This window comes from Bombus pyrosoma, linkage group LG7, assembly GCF_014825855.1.
Source record: "Bombus pyrosoma isolate SC7728 linkage group LG7, ASM1482585v1, whole genome shotgun sequence".
In the NCBI taxonomy this organism is placed as follows: domain Eukaryota; kingdom Metazoa; phylum Arthropoda; class Insecta; order Hymenoptera; family Apidae; genus Bombus; species Bombus pyrosoma.
In genome coordinates, this window is record NC_057776.1 from 15,263,379 (window position 1) to 15,283,079 (window position 19,701).

The 19,701-nt window shown below is 33.3% G+C and overlaps 1 protein-coding gene and 1 long non-coding RNA gene across 4 annotated transcripts in view; one reads left to right on the plus strand and one right to left on the minus strand.

Annotated features, from left to right (window-relative positions):
- Positions 1–152: 152 nt before the first annotated feature.
- Positions 153–19,701, plus strand: part of LOC122568995 (cyclin-dependent kinase 14) — a 78,392-nt gene continuing 58,843 nt past the window's right edge. Inside the window, exons 1-2 of the mRNA XM_043729424.1 lie at positions 153–309; positions 369–505. The gene's annotated coding sequence lies outside the window, so the exon portion shown is untranslated. The remainder of the gene's footprint in view (positions 310–368; positions 506–19,701) is intronic.
- Positions 2,130–16,047, minus strand: LOC122569008. 3 transcript variants are annotated; one of them, XR_006317291.1, is made up of 5 exons: positions 12,559–16,047; positions 12,283–12,446; positions 10,863–11,293; positions 10,416–10,759; positions 8,517–9,630 (listed from the first exon to the last, which is right to left on the minus strand). It is a non-coding gene; the product is annotated as an uncharacterized LOC122569008 (long non-coding RNA). The 3 variants fall into 3 exon arrangements; XR_006317292.1 differs by lacking the exon at positions 8,517–9,630 and adding an exon at positions 2,130–3,113 and having other exon boundaries at positions 10,863–12,446; XR_006317290.1 differs by having other exon boundaries at positions 10,863–12,446.

Consider the following 19,701-nt stretch of genomic DNA (forward strand, 5'->3'; position numbering starts at 1 on the left):
TACTCGTCGTCTCAATCGTCGATTACTCAATCGTCGATAAGGATGGCATCTACAATGTACACCTCGTCTGTGCTATGAAATGTCACGTCACATACTCTGCAGTACCGATCATTCGAAAGGTTTTTATCACGCCCCCTGCAATTTATAATTTTGCGTCGAGTGCAATTACTAGTTCGTTTGAACAGGCTCCGTTTATTTAAACAAAATTTTAGTTGGTGTTTGATTAAATAAACTTCTGGATCGAACTTCTTTATCTGAACGTGAACTACCATTATGTGAACGAGAAATCGTAAGCAGTAAGGGGAATCAGTAAGTTGTTATTATATAAATTTTAGTTATATGAAGTATTTACGATTGTCCCGTGACAGGTTCGAATAAACGAAATCCACTGTATATTCGATTCAAACACGGAAGTTGGTGAAGTTAGAAACAAAAGTACTGTAATTGCGACGAAGAACAGAATAGACGTGACATGAAATACATCTGCGGGTCCCACGATCTAAAGGTTTGTGCATATATTTATGATTATGAAATCGAAAATTATTATACTTCGTTATTACGAGGAAATACAAATTTCTTCGTATCTACTATATTGCGTGCCGATTAATGATCGATTGAAACAATAATTTTGACTAAGAGCTACTACGCTCTTACCTTTCTAGCCACGTAATCAGAATCATCTTCGAAATTATTAATCGGATAAACTATTTCTTTATTTCTACTCTGATTACCACGAACAGATGTGCTACGAACAATGATCGGATTCCATCACTCCATTTTCTACCCATTTTCCAACTAAGTGAATAATTGAACTAAAACGATACGTAAACATAATTTTATATTAGAAAATAAAACAGGGTTGTGTGTAAAGATATTAGACTTGTGTATTTAGTAAGTAATTGTCGAATAACGTTGTATGCTTGAAATGAAATTAAGAAAATTTATAAGTTATAAAGTATAAGAATATATGTAAGGATTAAAACAAAGATTTAAAAGACGACTTCTGAGAAATCTGCAATTATTATCATTGGCTTAGCTATTGTATTGTAACTATTTTTCTCATAAACTAAAACTTAATACGTAATAATATGTAAATTAATACGGCTTTCGAATGAAAACTAGTACCAAGGAAGCGTAAATATAGTTTTAGCTTGTAAAAAATATAAAAGGTAGAATAATGACTATCGCCATTGACTAGTGCTATTGCAGTAAATTATTAAATGCGTTACGTCTATTCTGTCTTATTTTATACTAAATTGATACCGTTGGCAATAACACTAAAACAGTAAAGAAGAGTAGAGCAGACTCTAAAGTACGTCTAAAGTCTAGAGCTTCCGGAACGGAAATTATACGTTTACGGATCTATTCATTCCGTTCTTTGTTCGTGATTTTAGATTTTGTAAAAATGACATTTTATTATGATATGAAAAATCAATTTATTCCGTGTTCAATTCACGAAAAAATGTTGAGGTTAATAGTATCACGTTTTCTATTTTTTCAATCGGATGTCAGTATCTCACGTGAGATAGCGCTAGTTCCTTGGTCCATAGCAGAAGTGGACTTTTCTGAAATTTTTCAAAAGGTGGCGCTCGCTACAAGTTTTCTCCATAAAAGATTTCGAATATAAAAACCATATTTATATGAAACGTTAAGGAGATAATTATAAACGATCGTAAGTGCAAACGTAACTCCTTTAGTCAATCCTTTTCTGAAAATTTCCTTCTCTTTAGGAACGATTACAGACACGAATGCTCAATTAAATAATTCTTAAATTACGTGGGGTAAATTGGTAGTGTGGTAACTGCACTTTATCCTTTAAGCATTCGATCGATTATTCAGTTACGAAAAGAATAATCGAGAAGCAAAAGGAAAAAGGTTCGCGGAACGGAAATTCCTTCTGTCACGGCACGGAAATCGTGTTTCAAACTCTCAAGGTAAATCGCAAACGTTACGACACGATGCGTATGTGAATCCTGAGGCGGATTCCTATCGACGATTCGAAAAAAAAAAAAAAAAAAAAAAAAAAAGAAAAAAGAATGCATACACGCATCTTTCTTGATTGCGATCAAGGCCTCGAAAAGTCATCGTCGCTCGTTTCTCGGAAATTCTAATATCGAACGTTTTCAATTCCCTCCTTAAGAGTTTCTTCACTTATATATGTATATATCGATAATAGATAAAATTGTTTCACAATCGCTTTAGAATGAACCTAATTTAACGATAATACTATTTAATAATATCAAAGGTACTCTAACTTCAAATAGTAACATCCAATGAGTATTATCAACATGAATTTGTTCGTATTAAATAATTACTAAATAATGCGTAGAATTTTGTATTTCTAATTTTTCAAAATTTTTATTATTAAATAAGTTACCATTCTATCAATGATGTTCCATTCTCTATATTACATTACACAGATATAATCATACTCTGATCAATATAGTAACTAGAAATAGTTACTAACTAATTTAGCTGAATCTAGCTATTTTGTTGATAGAAATTTTTTAACATTAGAAATTATCTATTTCGTCGAATCTTATTAAGCAATATTATAAAATTACTGCAACAAATATTATCTTTATTTTTCATTCAAGTAATAGCCGATGTGTTATAAAGTATATTTTTTACATCTGATTTCGCTTCGATAAATATATTCAAGCACATTAAACAGGTGTGACTTAGCACGTCGTAATTAGTGCCGCGTTAATGATGGTCGCACCTTCTCTCGTTAGAAATTCAAATGGCTTAACACGTAGATATTTCTCTAAACTCATCTTACGTAAGCCGTTTAGAAAATCCTCGTTTCGATCCATTTGAATAATGCGACTCGCAATAACCGCAGGATACTCTTGACATCGTTCTAATTGGCGCCACGTGACAATACCTACGCTTTCGAAATATGCTCTTCAACTAGCTTTAAAAATTAGCTCAAATCGGTTCAACCAATCAATGTCCTTCTTCTTGTCTCTTTTTTTTCTTTTTTTTTTTTTTTTGCTGTGACTAATTACGTCATGGTCATAATACCAATTTAAACATCATGCATCGAAGCATACGTGCCAGCTGTCGAAGGCTAATTTACGTATTCGTCATTTATTCCTTTTTTTAATAGCCTGAAACAGGAAGAGAAGACTATTTTTCTTTCCTCTTCTTCTTCTATAAAAAAAATGTTTGCATATTCATAAATACAGATTGCAGGAAATATGATGAGTCACATTGTTCATCTTTTACGTGCGAGTAATTATAAAATTCAATATTCCATCGATTCACTCACGAGGATATAACAGCTGTATATGTAACTGTTTTTGACATTGTATTTTACATATATATATATATATTATATTATATTCAAATTGTTTTGCCACATAAAGGCAAATATTGTTAAGATGTAACTGTAATGTAACTGTAATTTACTCATGTTCATTCTTACTAACACATCCTGCAGACCTCACAATAGAAATACAAGAAACAACCAGGAAGATAGAGTCCCGCTGGGGCTAACCATCCACATGCTATATTTTACCAAATATTTACAGCTATAATATTTTACCAAATGTCCTACTGGACAAATTGTAAAATTTAAATAAATAATAAAAAAAAAATTCTTATTAAGAAAAAGATATATATATATATTAATAATTAATAATAATTAATATGTAAGATACATGTATATATATATATATATATATATACATGTATCTTTTCATTGTACTCTTTTTCCTTAATAAAAATGAAAATGAGTAAATCGCGTTACATTTTCACGGTATTTGTCTTCACGTGCCAAAACAATTCTGAGAGCTGTAATATTCGATACTTCAGTTGGTGTATGTAGACTTTTGCTACTGACCACAAAATATAATAATAACATTTATAAGTATCCGTTAGGAGACATTTCGTTCGGATAATAAAATATTTAGATAGCAGAACGTTCGCAACGTACGGACGTTTTGATATGAACTCCACTGTAATTCTCCTGCTTCAAACTTTTTACGTATAACGTCATTATAATCGTGAATACAAACGTGAACGACAAGTTTCTTAAACGATCGCGCGTGGTAGATGGTCCTTTAGAGACGGGAATACGCGTTACGCGCACAGTTCTTTATGCGGATAGCCGCGCATACAGGCGGCGCGTTTAAATTCAAACCGTTCAATGGTCAATAAAAGTTTATTCCTACACGCGTGGCAATGAAAATTTATCGCATGGCTGTGATATCATGCGAAACGAAACGCAGGTGCGCCGGATCGTTGCCGCGAATTCACTTGCGGTTTCTACAAAAACACAGAAACGCGTAGCCCCTTTCACGCCGGCACACCGCCGTTAAACCGTGTTCTTCGGCATTTCTTTCTTCGTTTTTTTTTTTTTTATTCTTTTTTTCTTTTAACTTAAAAACGATATTTTCACCGTTATTACATAACAATTCAATCTCGACTGTCACAATTCAGCGGTTCGTTCTATTGTTGAAATATCTCGAAACGAGTCTGTATGTTGGCCAAAACGCGGAGAAAACGACGGCAGAAATAAAAGATAAGAAAGAACCTTACGTATCGTGGAAGTTTACGACCATTCGTTATTCCTGGCTTTATTCATAGCCGAATCATTTTCCAATGAACATTTTACTGTTACTGCTCGTCGTTTCTCCGGTTTCACGTATGCTGGAAATTTTGTATCCGCATGAGCTCGCGTTACGAAAGAATTAAATCGGAAGATGGTACTTTCAATTCCTTTTCTTGATATTTCGTAGTTTCGTGAAATTTCGTGACGTTCGTTCTCTTTTTATTTTTCGATTTATTCCTTTCTCTTTTGCGACCGTTTTTTTTTTACATTTTATTATTCGACTTTGATCGAAGGCGTATGGAAAATCGTTTGGAAGATTGACATTTTTATAAAAATGAAAATAAACGCTTTTTATATTTGCTTTGCACGAAGTTTCGTCAGGTACACTGCCGTCCATAAGTCGTCAAACATTTGCCTACTCCGTGCAAAATGATTTTTAGAATGTAGATACTTTTGACATTGCGTAATCTTAATATTCGAAACGTAAATACTAACTTTATTTTCTAATATAGGCTGTTTCATAATATAAAATGTGTACTTTAATCGTTACCGTGAATAACTTAAGGATAACTAATGAAATTAATGCGAAAAGTCGTATCTATATTTTAATAATAATCGTCTTGCCCAAGATAAGCGTATGCCCAGCGATTTATAAGACAGAAGCGTTCTTGCTATAAAAATGTAATTATATCGGACGATGATAGAATACGAAGAAAAATAGTAAACACTTGTCAGAAAAATTTCCCAATATTACGATAAAATTTAGATGACAAAACTTTTGCGCAGTATCGAGATTCGTAATGGTAAATTTGCAAATAATTATCAAGGTCTGAGGAAAGTAACGGAATTACAAGTTTCACTGTGAAAGTACGTCATCGTGAATAATATATTTTCACAACGCGAAGTTTCCTCGAAAAGCAACGAACGGAAATTACGCTTTGCAAGTACACTGTTATCGTGTCCTGAGAAAAAAATGACCACTGATAAGAACACACGTGTTCGAAAGACGAAACGATCGCTCCCTCGAGTCGTATTAACTGCACACAATCGAGGAATGTCGCCTTCGAGTGCAGAAGCACCTAAAATCGCGAATGTATTTCAAAACTCGTGAAACACAATTCTACGCGGCTTCCGTACACTCCGATCGTAGAATTCATAGCGTAACGAATACGAAATGAAACAACGAAATAAGCTCGTACCTGGTGCAAGATTAACGTTAACTTAAACGAACAAACAAAAAGATGCAGATACGTTGAAATAGAAAATATCGTGAAACTTTGAAAAAGATTAAATCGAAGATAAAAGTTGATTGAAAATTATCGAAAGGTAGATATACTAGGTCGTCCGAAAAGTTTCTTTCGTTCTATAAGGAAATAGTCGATGCACAACATTTTCCGTTTTATATTATTTTATCAAATTACGTATGATACATTTTGTTCTATCAAGATAAAGATTACAACGTTCGACAGATTAGCTTTCATGTTTGCATAAAAATGCGTTGTTGTAAAAGACGAGTCTGTAAAAGAAAGATACTTCTCGGACAACCTGATATTTATAGAAACATAAATTTTGTCGAAGTTTAATTATGATTATCGTAAAGGTAATCGACATTAATAACAGAGCATGAAAATTTATTTTCGTATCTTTGGTTCTTATTCTTCTATCGTTATTGGAAAATTCATTTTTCTACGACAGACTGTGTACAAGCTGAAGCTCGTTACGTCGGTTCCGATATGCGTATGTACGTTTACGAGAAAGGCTTAACATGCAGTTGCATTCGATTGAATCGAAAATCAATTCCCGTGTATCGTCGTCGTTTTGTCGACGAGGCACGTCCCAATACTCTACGATACATCCAATCGACTCTTTGCGATTTAATTACCAATAAAACTAAAAGATTAATGATTTTGATAATGGTCAATTGGTTGCAGGAAAAATGAATTAAACGATAGGTTCATCGGCAATCTGTAGAATGAATCGGTTTGTATTAGTCGAATATAAATCGATTCTCCGATATAGCTGCGTTTAAAAATATTTAATTTCCCAATAAATAGCCGATTCACGTTTCGAAATTTAATCAAGCCAAACAAATACAATACTATTACAATATTATTTTAAAAATTTGTGATTTAGATTTGCGATATGAAGCGTACATAAGCGAAATTAAATTCCAAGTATTTATTAGATAATGTTAATGAATAGTCGTGTTAGTAATTATTTAATACATACTATTACGTTCCTTATCGATTTTAAGAATTATTTACGCAAAGAGCGTAAATTTAGGTCCTTAAATTCTTGTGATTAAAAAAAGGGTAATTACGAAAAATTGATAAAAGTTTGCTTAAAATAGTATCCAAAATTATTGTAATTAACGGAGGAAGACAAATTTTAAGAATCAGTCTGATACGTTACTATAATCTACATCAGGTACGATGTTCAAAAAATTGGTAAATATAACAGCGGTGTAGGTAGAAATTTGTGAATTTCTTACTTTTAAAATAGAAAATTCGAAATAGATATTCGCACAGAATTAATATGGGGTAATTCCAGAACATTGTCCGGCTGAGTAAGTACATTAGTACTTAAATTATCCGACCTTATCAGGTTTACACGCCATTATCGTTGTCTGATCTTTCAATTTCTTCTTTGTCCAAACACGAGTCGTACGTTATCCATACTGTATTTGAACAACGAAACGATATTAGTGCACAAACATAAATACAGAGTATTCTCGAGAATAGGCTGACGAAGCGTACGTAACCAGAAATTAATAAAATAATCATGTTTATTTTGAAAATTATTAAATTTCCTTCGATTGTATAATGTAGAAAATGTTCGATTTCTAATTTTCCTAGTAGATATAACAGTGTACGTAAATATGTAAAATTAACCGGATTTCCTACTGCGTAGTTGAGCAACATATGGCAAACATCTCTTTAACATAAATGGAAAAAACAAGCCTTACCGTTCCGTAATGAAAGGGGGAAGAAAACGTGTTGCATTTGGAAATAACTTGTAAACTGCAGTTAACAGTTATCCACAGATTTGTTAATATTATTATTATTTATAAAATCTGTATTTCATAATATGTTGGTAATGATGCAATAAGTATAATCTTAAAATGTCACTTCTTACGTCTCATACTTGAACAGGAAAGATAAAAAGATACGGAATTATCAGCGTGAAGTGCGTATGTGCCACATATTATTGGATTTACATTAACTATCCGATTCGTACATAATTATCAGCATCAGCCATCGAAATTCAGTAATTCTTTTTATGGTCCTAATGACCCGTACCGGTCATAAGAGGGCGATAATCGAAAACGATCGTTTATTTTTGCTCGGTAATGTCCACGTGTTGATAAATGATATCAAAATACATCTAATACTACATGTTTGCGTGCACGTGTACTCGATGATTTTGATTTCTAGAACGTAAATTATCCTGTTGGGGATTATCAGAAATATACTACCAGTGTAAGAATTTTAAATTATCGTAACGCGTTTAATTATGATTTTTTAGCAGCTTCCTATCGCGAAAAATGGAATATTCTTCATTTACATTTCGATAGAATATTTTCAGAGTATTGAAAATTTGTCGACAAAACGATTGAAAATATTTAAATGGCGTTTACAATTTTTTTAACTATTTAACACTATAAAACACGATCGTTACATTTTGTTCGTAATAATTAATAATATTCGTAATAAATTTTCCAATATTGAATATCAAAGTAGAATAATAAGAAAATAATCTAAATCGGATTAAGTACCTAAATATTATAATTATATAAGTACATGAATACGTTAAATACATTTAAAAAAAAAAAATGAAATAAAACATTCATAAATATAAAACAAAAATAAAACAAATAAATACATTAGTATATACAGAGAATCGTGAAATTTGCAAAAATTTATTACCATCAGGGAATAAGAATTATTTCAAATACATCTCCAATTTTTTTATTACATTCAATAGGACAAACAAGGTGGCCATACGCGTAAATAACTACGAAGCAATTTTAAAATGCAAACATTTTCCTGCTCAGTTTATTTATAGTTATCGTATGAATATGTAAGTCGCATGAAACTATGTGTCGAATGTCAAGCGAATTTTAGTCGCAGCTTTTAAGTACGCTTATTGTGAAGTACGATTAAGATATCACGTCGACCCAGTATGCAAATCCAAGTCACTGTACCACAAATCTTATAAGCGTACTGTTATCGTTCTTGTTAAACGCGTGACAATTCTATGCCAAGAATAAATTAAATCGACCGAATGCTTGTATCAATAGACTATCAGAAAATTTATCAAATGTTGTATATTTCGACACGTTAGCACATTAAACGATATAATTATACGCTTTTACGCGCGTTTAATCGTGTCTTAATTTCTAATCATTTCTCTTAACCGATCGAGTAATTCAATGAATAAATCAAAACATATTGATATACCTCGTCAGTATGTTATTAAATGAAACTTAATCTCAAAACGAACTTCATTGATATTTTAAATAAAATCAGGAGTAGCTGGCTATGAAAGTCGTTCGGTAGAATAATTATCTTCGAATTGGCAATTTATTATGCTATTCACGATTTTCAAAGTACCGAAACATATTAAAGGCAATATTTAATGACTGTAACAAATAAAGATTACATTTAAATCAAATAAATATTTTAAATAAATGAAACATTTCGCGATAGTATAAAGAAATTATAATACGTTTGAATCTATTTTTTTTTTTTTTTACTCAAGTGAGATTTTAATTAGAAATATAAAATTACTATAATGTTAGAGGCGAACAGGTGTTTTAATTTGGCGAGGTAACAGTTATAAAAATGGTTCGAAGTACGGTTATTTCCATTGTGAAAAATAATTCTCAAGCTAACAATTGTGCGATTAGTTTCTTTTTTTCACTAAATAACTTTCACGTCGTAATTACGTCAAATAGAAGAGAGACTGCTTCTTTTATGCTGAACGTTAGCTTTGCTCTTATTTCGGAGCTCAGTTTTTCCTATCGCAGTTAGAAATACGAGTGCTTCCTTCCTGTTCGTCTAAAAACTTTCCTGCCAACGTGATAAAAATTTCAATCGCTTAATCAAATATCTGCTGTTAGAACTATCGAATAATTTATCGTTATTTGAACTTTATTCAAAGAGTTTAAGTTAAATTCGCAACAAAATTATCGATCGTAGTAGCTTAGTAATAAACGATAACATAAATCGCACGTTAATCGATGATCGATTTTCAAATAGGAGAAATTTCTTCTATTTTGCTTTTAATCGCCGATGAACAAATTTTTGAAATTTCTTCATGTACAATCTTTATCACAGTTAAACTAGATGAACGTAAAATATTGTCAAAAGTTCCTTCGATCCTTTCAACTTGCAGTACGCGAATAAAGTATTGGGTTGGCAACTAAGTGATTGCGGATTTTGTCGATACCATGTAATGACAAAATCCGCAGTCACTTAGTTGCCAACACAATAGCTTGTCTGTATCTGTTCTTAAGTTCAGTCAACTGACATTTCCCACAACATTTCTCTGCAAGAATTATTAGACAGTAGGGGATTATAATTCGAATTATTTTTTTTTCTATCAAACGACCGTATAAATTGCTTGAAATTCGTTTGTCGGAAGTAATCTACTTAAATTGTTTACAAAATTATTCGTCTCTTAAATAATTCTAATTAAGCCCGTTCTCAAAATAGTTGCCAAATAAAATCCTATTAAAAGTAAGCGCTCTGTAAGCTATAAGCTTAAATCGCTCGTCGTATAATTTTGCTCGATTCAGAAATTCTTGAAATATCTTTCGAATAAAATATTGTACAAAATACCCTTTAACGCTTACCTTGTTCTGATATATTTTTCACCAATATTCATCTTTAGTCAAGTAACATTTGATAATAATATGCGATAATATCGTTTATGCGTGTCACAAACAATGAAATATTATTATTCAAATAATATTTGCTCTAACGTATGTAAATTGTTCGCTATTTTGTTGCCCTCTCGTCGAAACGTCTAAATTTCGAAACATGGTAGCTACGTCGACGTTATTAGGTATTTAAAATTAAAATGCAACAATAATTAAGATAAAATTGAATCAACACGTCGTATGCGTCACTAGCAGAAAGCGATAACTTGCCTAAAGCTCTAGCAGAATCGTTGGCTCGTTCAATAATTCTGATTAATCTGAAAATTCCAAAAATAATGAAAAACGTTCAAACAAGAGAATAAAAGGAACTTCAAACAACGTAATACATTTTCTAAAATCCCATTCGACGTTCATACTTACTTAGCAGATATAATAAATGTAAGGACGCGTAATTTGCATAACGACCTCACTTAAAGTCACGGTCGTCTCGTACAGCAAATCTTATAAATATCATGTGCAAAAGGTCAGACATCGGTAGAGTCGTGAACAATCGTGTTGCATTGGTCGACAATGCCGCGTACAATGGGTGTAAAGGTAGAAAGTGAAGGCATTCATTGGTCACAATCTGCTCCCCGAATCATTATGCCTGGATAAACTGCTTACATCATAATCAGCATCTCATTATACCTTCCCTATTACTCATTTCGCTTCTTGAGTTTTCGTCCTGCATATTCATGAACGACCTTTTATGACTGTCACCCGCGCGTTTTGCTTCCTCTTTCGTCCCAAGGTTCGAAAACCTACGCGTTACCATGTCGGCCGAGTTTCTCGATTTCCATGCGTTTACCATCCTAGAAATGATAAATTATAACAGTTTTATATTGGAGATTGATTGTTCGTAACTTTGGAATTTCACTTGCTTGCAAGAGGCAAATTATGATTCATTACGTTCTCTCACTTTGATCTGAAAATCAAAGACTAATAATTACGATGTAGATCGCTTGCTATCAGTGTAATGATACAGCAATATGTAAAATGTAAGTAATGATATACAGCTATATGTGAGCATAATGAAATATGATTTAGGAAATATGGATGTATGATCTATGTCGCACGAAATTATAGAGGCCTAATAATGGAATTGAGATATTATTATAGGAAAAAATGGAGAAACTTGGAGGCGTAATTTTTAAATCATAACGTTTCCTTAAACACGCGGTAAATAAGAAATTCGATGCTCGTAAAGATCTGTAATCTAGCAAAGTAAGGCAAATATTTAAAAGTACTCTAGTATACTATATAATTTAATTATGTAGAATGAATTTTGAGCGGAATAGAGCGGAAAAGTTTCGAAGGTCAAGATTTTAAAGTCAACAACAAGCGTGCGTCTACAAATGGCACTGAAATTACAATTGCAAATTGACGTTATTATATTGTATTATTACGTTTGCAAAATTATATACTGTACTTGAGTTACGTTTACAATTTACGAAACGTTTGCACAGGATCGTTGCATATGTTTTCGAAAATGGTAAATTTCTCCTTTAACGGACTCCGTACGACGAGATAAAGAAATTTAATATGCTCACGAAACATTGAGTTTTATCTGTATAAATAAATACGGCGATTTAAGATGCTTAAAAACAAACGTTTATCCTATTTATAAACTCGTGTCATCAGACATCGTAACAAACTGTTCATCGATTCGCAGACAGAAATTAACGCCTATTTACAACAGAGTTTACTGCGACTGATTTCCATTCGATTTTAATTATCCGACATAAATAATTTTTAAGGCTCTATCCGCTAACTACCAGGTGGCGGATAAAAAGTGCTTTACCGCTTCATCGAAGTACTATCTTTATCACGATCTTAAAATTCGTTCCTTTCTCAACACTTCCATCGTACGTAATAATTCCTAATAAGCTATTAATTATAGGCTCGATGACTCGACAAATCTTCTCCGTATCGTATAATCACGATCATCCTCCAACTCTTGCTCATCTATCTATAAAAAGGAAACTAATTATTTATTTTTCGTCTATAAATACACACGATGTTCGCTAATTAACGCTAATAACACTGTGTAATAATGTAAAGAGAGAATTATAGTTACCAGTTGATCACTGCTATGGTCTTCGAATTTTTATGTCCTCACGTTCAACAAGTAAGGAGACATTCGATACCTTAAGAAAAACTTTAGCATGACGTTTAAAAGAAATACATATATATTAAGTATTACGTTAATTATTATATCAAATATACATATATATACATATATCAATGATTCTTTCATATTCCCCTGAAACGTAAATAATTTTATAACGCTAGAGAAACAGTTGGTAAAGTCGTAAACAGCGTACAACTCATAATAGAAATGGCAATATTCGTAGCCTCGCTATCATGCAAAAGTCGCGATAAATGTTTAAAAGGTCTATTTGCCGTATTTCAAAATAACAAACCTTTATCCTCTTCTGTGTTTTTTGCAAATCTACCACTTAGAAAAAGAACGCTGACGACTAATAGCGTGAACGATAATAAGCATCTTACGTATTTATAATCTCTATAACGATTAATGCACTTCTTGCAATCGCATAATTAAAGCCTATAAACAATTTTCGTAATAAATTCGCGTTAACGAACTCTCATTCCGGTTCTTACCGGTGAGGCGGAGTAAAACATGCCCTAGCTGCGCTCGTAAACCATGCTCTTGTACCATGATCGGTATGGGAAAGTACGAGTGTATACGGACAAATCACATTTTCAAGAATCCTTGCCAGCTCGAGTTACAGGCGCGGGCAGTTTGCATGAAAATTTAACGCTCGAAAGCGTTGAAATGTCGTCGGAAAACGCGGGTACCGCGATCGTAAGACAGAAAATCGACGCCGATAGACGGGCTAGGCTTGGCTTGGAACAGTGGCGAGCGCCGCTCTGAATCGCAATTACAGCAAATGCAAATTACCGTGCGGCTCATGGCCTGACATGAACTGGTTCAACGTGTCATTATTGTTTATTAACGCGAACGCTCGCCGTTTTTATCGCCAACGAGATGCAACGTCGTATTAAGAATAACAGCGAGGCCATATAAGTACGTCCACTCGAACAATAATCCCACGCTCCAGACTATAACGGTTTCCGTGCAGCCGATAACGAGAAAAAATCATTTGCGACTTTTAACGTGGAACGACGAATAGAACGACACCTGTGAGGATGCCACGTGTTGGCGAAATTCGAACTGAAAATGTACACGGGTTGCTTCTGTTTCTGTGTTCATAAGCGTCTCGCGGCAATGTTTTTGCGATAGGACTGGAATTCTTGACGATGGGACTTACGGTGGACAATGGGGTTTGGCATATGGTTACATAGAAGAGTTTGTGATTTTTCTTTCTTTTCTTCTTCCTTTTTTTTTTAGAGGTATTTTAAGTTCTATGTTAATGAGTTCAAAGGATATTTGGATATTTCAGGAAATTTTTGAGGAACTGAAATTTGGACAATATTTTTAGAAATCTATGAATTAATTGAATGTTCAGTCACTTGTCAGTGGAATGTAAAGCGGCTGATAGATTTAAGTTTCGTTAAACTTTTGCTTGGACTACTTTCACGATCGCTTTCTCAAAGTGATTGTGAAAATAGTCTGATATAGTCTTCAAACCTCGGGAAATTAGCTTTAAATTATGTATATTACTTTCTAAGTCAGTCAGTAAAAGCGAATCCACTGACAAAGATTCTGTTGCGACTTTAATATTCCGTTTCGCTTTCTAAGATTCTGACTGTTTAAGAAATTTCAACAGATCGATAAGTCCGGAGTGTAGATACTACACAACGTGTTACATCGGTATGTGTATATGTTATTCAGTAACCACCTGTTTCATCGGAAAACCATCGAGAGAAGGAAGATAATCGAATAGTTTAGATTCAGACCGAAAGTGTTAAAAGATTTAAAAAATATTTTCATTTGGAAGAAGGTCGTAAAAAGTAGCGTAGAAGATTTAGATTACGTCCGATTTATTCGAATTACCGATCCTTCTCATTTATAAATTAATTTTTTTTTTCAAACAATTTCTATTTGAACCTCACAGAAGCCAAGTTAGTTGATTTTATCGAGGTTAATCGCGTGTTAACGTTAACCCAGATGTGTCTATCATGCTTAATTTACTTGTAATTTTATTTTGCGATTTCTCAACACTATTCGCTGCTCAACATCATTCTAGAAAGATAGCCATCTTTCAAGAAACAAACTGATACAGAATTTAATCAGTAAATTGATAGACTTTCAGCTTACATGAAAGAAAAACTACGTTATTTAAAAAATACCACAAAATTTTGAACATGTCTGAATTAATCGTGTATTATTATACCAAAGTTAAGAGATCTTCAGAAAATTGAATCGATCGGCTTAATCTCCAAGTGACTTATTTATTTTCTATCAAAAAATGACTTCTCCCACGCTATATTAAAGAAGAACAACGTTAACGATTGATACGGACGTTTGTACGTTCATAATAAGAACATAACTCAACGAGTTAAGAACGAATTTCACCGATTTCTCACGCTAGCAGCGTAACTATTTCACAGTCTCCGAAGTTTCCCTTCTGCTGAGAATGGCGCTCGTGCAATCGGACCGAAAGAAACGCGAGACTGAAAGTCAACAACAGCTTGTAATCGCGCGAATTAACGCGCGTGAGTGCCGGCTGAATGCGACACGCGAGTGTCTATTCTTAAGAACTCCCATTGATATGCAAACTCAGCTACGGCGTGGCGCGCGCTAGATAAGCCTTATCAGCGCGGCCTACCTACTTACACGCGTAGGAGCTGCTGGTTCGTGTATTCGTGGCGATTCAAGCAACTTCGTAAAGCTTTGTAGCCCGATTACGTTAATTAAGTGTCATAATTTACGATCATTTTCTCTGTTCTCGTCGTAGTAACGACCGTGCCTGCCCTCTATGTCGATGATCTTTCGTACGAACCTTATTAATAGACTGCGAATTTTTATGCATTTATACGTAGGAAATTTGAAAGTGCAAAATTCCATGGAATGCACATAATATGAAAAAATAAATAAGATACAAAAAATATGAAAAAAGAGATAATAAATATGAAATGTTCATGAAATATGCTTCTCTGTGACACGATGGGTGAAGCTTCCCGTGAATTTTCCCGAGGTTCTATTTTTTTAATTATATGTTCAGAGATATGAATTCGCATAGAAATTCGCGGTATACTTATTAGCAAGTCGTTGGCAAATTATGAGCTTACTGTCTTTCTCGTTTCGTAGAAACTTTTATATTGCTGTTTGAAAAACTCTCTGTTCTCTATTATCTTTGTTGATTTGGGATTTTGGAATGACTTTCGCCAGGTTATTATCAGATACTAGTTATCATGATGTACTTCAAGTATTATTTGGGATTAATCGAATAAATCAGTGTTTCTTTCTTTTTTTCGTAACTGTAACAAAGAATTAAACGAATCAGAATGTGTTTTCTTTATTATAAATATGTGAAAATCTTTCTTTGTGCTCATAATTCGCGATAATTAGGCTTAGACATTCTGACGCATTCCTCAGACCTGTTTTTTTAATACGTTTAATACCGCAAGAGAATCGAAAGAAAGAAAATCGAAAGAAAAAAGAGTTGGATGTTGCATTTAAATATATGTCACGTTCCAAACGGTAGTGTAATATATGTACATTAATTGTTATAATTTATTTCCTTTCATATGTTTTACACTACATGGTTTACGATAGCCAATAAAAATAAAATTTATGGTAGGAATAAAGATATCGGTTCTAAAGAAACGCGTGTACAAACGAAGTTTTCAGGAAGAACCAAAAAGAATATTATTCGCACTATCTTGAGCTTTCTGCGACGAGCAAAGTCTACGCAGTAAAAGTGATGACATATGCCAAACATCACGTGCTGTGTTTGCTTTTATATTAACTTGTAAATAAAATTTACTATTTTTCTATAACGTTCAAGAGAGATACCCGAAAGGATCATAAAGCGTCAGAAGCTATTAAAACAAAAATGAAATATTCTTTATTTCCGTGAGAACGCTTCCTTTCCATTTATAATTGTAGAGAGATAGTACTATGGAGAAATAATGATAGTGCTACATTCTTAACACGCATTCATCCGAAAAAAGTTGCGCATATTTTTGTTATCTATTGTTAGATAACCAGCCTTTTGCCATAACCGAATCAGCAAGCTGTCCTAACTACTTTCGAAAACGTGTTATTCGTCGCTCCATTAATTATCCTCTCAAACACCAAATTCCCATCCTCGATTAATCAATGACACATTTCAAATATTCGTCTCTCACTAAAGGTACGTATGTTCACGCAAGTTATGGAATGAAGAGGGATGTTTTATTTTGACTTTTATTAATATTTAATGTGCTTTTAAAGAATTGATACCGTATCATTGATAACACGGCGATTAGGAATTTATTCCATCCGACATATTCTAATAAGTACACTGCTTTGAATATTTCATATACATATTTGCGTATTGCGCGCATTCTATAGATTTCTACACTTTTAAATTTCCCTTAGACGCATAAACATCCACGGTATAAGTATCAAAATAACCTGTTTCCCAGCCGGATCTCAACACGTGAATACCGGTAATCCAGAAAATAGAGAACGTGTTAATTTACCCAGGAGAATTCGCTAAACACGTGGAATTTCTCCGTCGACTGTAATGTTTCACGCGCCAGTTGCCAAAGAGGAACGGAAATAGGGAACATAATCAGCGATTAGTAATTACTTTAACGGCACTTTCTCGTCCGGTTGTCCTCTCTCGTTCCGCAAGAGACAACACGGGTTCCTCGTCCAGAAACAGCTTCACGTTCCGTCAGACTAGAAATCCGAGGCTGTTGGCGAACGAAGGAAAGATACAAAATCGACGAAGGAGAAAACGAGATACGTGGAAACGAGGTGACGTAAAATCAAGCATCGAGTCAAGCTACGGGGTTCGTAGCGTTCCGGCTCGTAAAGTAGCGGAAGAAACAGGGAATTCGTTTGATTTCTTCGCTCTTCGCGCGGCAAAAAGAGCGGGAGTGCGTTGCACGTGCGCCATCGCAAGTGGAAATTTACAAAAATTGTTACTAATCGTTGCAAACAGCGGAATTTATAGATATTTATGGGAAACTTAACCCGTTGGGCCGTGAAGGCTCAACTCGGTTTCCCAATCTCTTCGTCAGTAAGTTTCTTTATTTAGAAATTCTGTAGTTTTTTTAATTATTCTTTCGTTCCAGTGGAAAGCAACTTGTATCATATTCTCATGCGCAAACTAATCTGATTCTACGTGATTCGACTTTGTTAGTTATTTGTGAATCTCTTTGACGTAATAATTTCTTTATTTAGGGGGCCCTTATTTTTTATGTAAATGATGTTACAAAGACACCAAAAGTAACTTGATTTATTTGTTTTTATCGATTATGTGATCATATTGCTGGTTAATAGATCTCAAAAAATGTGTAGGATATACATAATTGCAAAAATATTAGGTTAGTCTAAAGTTCTATCGTTTTCGGTCTTTTAAATGGAAGGAAATCAATTGTTTTGTCTGGAATTTCTATTAATTTATTTATTTATTAATGCCGGCTTATCTGGAAATTTATTTATTCCATTGATATGGAAAATTTTTCATTTCCATTATTAATTAATTTTGTAATTAATTAGATTTTCTTATGAAATTTCATTCTTGTTCCTCCAGAGCCTCTACAGCCTGATTCTCAGTACTGAAAACTTTTTCTTGCCCAAGAGTTTTATAAATATTCAGCAAACAGCCAATCTACCTAAAAATGTCTGTGAAAGTTGCTTTCGTTAGGAATTCTTTCTCCTTGATATTCCCATAAAACAAGACGACTAATTTTCTCATAGAACTATTTACTGAGCTTTTCAATAATTTTTAATACCACTTCTTATATCACCTATATCCCATACGTTTCAACTAGCTCTGATTTCTCTGATATCTCTGATTGATGAGAGTTATCATTGCAAAAAATTGTATATAAAAGATAGTGTATAATTGTACAAAATCTGGCGGTGGAACTTCCAGAAAAATATACGATACATCTAGTCTTAGCGAGTTATATAAATCATTATTTTTATATAATAATATGAAATTGCATAAATACCCACGGCTTAATTTATCGCGTCTCGCAGCGGGATTATGTAACGAAGAACACGAACGAGCGATTAAACTTCAAAAGAGAAGAAACCAAAAAAAATAAAGAGGAGAAGGAACTTGAACGTGAACTTCTGGCGTGGATTTATTTATCGTTCGAACAGCGACGTTCGATCTGAAATATATGAAATTTAATATCCTTAACCTGCGTGCAGGTAGCACCGATATTACGTGTTGCAATAGATCGGTATCATCTGTTAACAAGTTGAATCACCGACGAGAAAATAAATCTCGAGGTCTTGATTTATTCTTGTTCTTTTTTTCATTGTAAAGGATTTGTTTCTAGTTATCGACGAAGGTATGTAATTGATAAATTGGCTTTTCAGTCGAGTCGCTCGATGTATCGTTGCGCTCACGAATGAAGCTCGTTTCTTTGTCGCCTCGATACACTTTATTCAACTAGAAAATGATAGTATCGGCGATTAAACTCGGAATAACACCGGATGTTTTCAAGATAACGCGCCTTGAACATGTGGAACAACTAATGGCTTGAAAACAAGTCGTTCAACAATAGGGATTTTTAAAGCTGATATCGATGTTCGATTGCATTCAATGACGTTTTAAATACCAAACATTATTTCGTGCTAATTCATTGGATTGAAAATAAAATGATCTACATTGCCTTTTATCATATCGTATGCAAAAGGATTCTGTTTTGAATCTTATGAAATCTTTTATCGATTTACGATATGTTCTTGTTTAAAATTATATTTTATCATAATAAAATATTAATGATTATGTTTCAACGAAATATAAATATCAAGTAACACAGTAATATAAATATCGAAATTAAAGCAAAAGTATTAAATCTAAATATAAATACGTTTTTTTATGTGCATATATATAAATATTAAATCGATCGCCTGTTTGGAATTTTTTTTAATTGATTTTACGTATCTTTCAAGGACTTTGACATAATTTAAGTAAATGAAGTCTGTCATTATACTTCTTTTTTCTCTCCATTTTAATTTAATGCTTATTCGTAATCGAAATAAGTTTATCCCGTTCTTTATGTAACAAGTATGTTACTCCATCGCTCGAAGAAAGAGTACCCGCAAAGTACTCAAAAT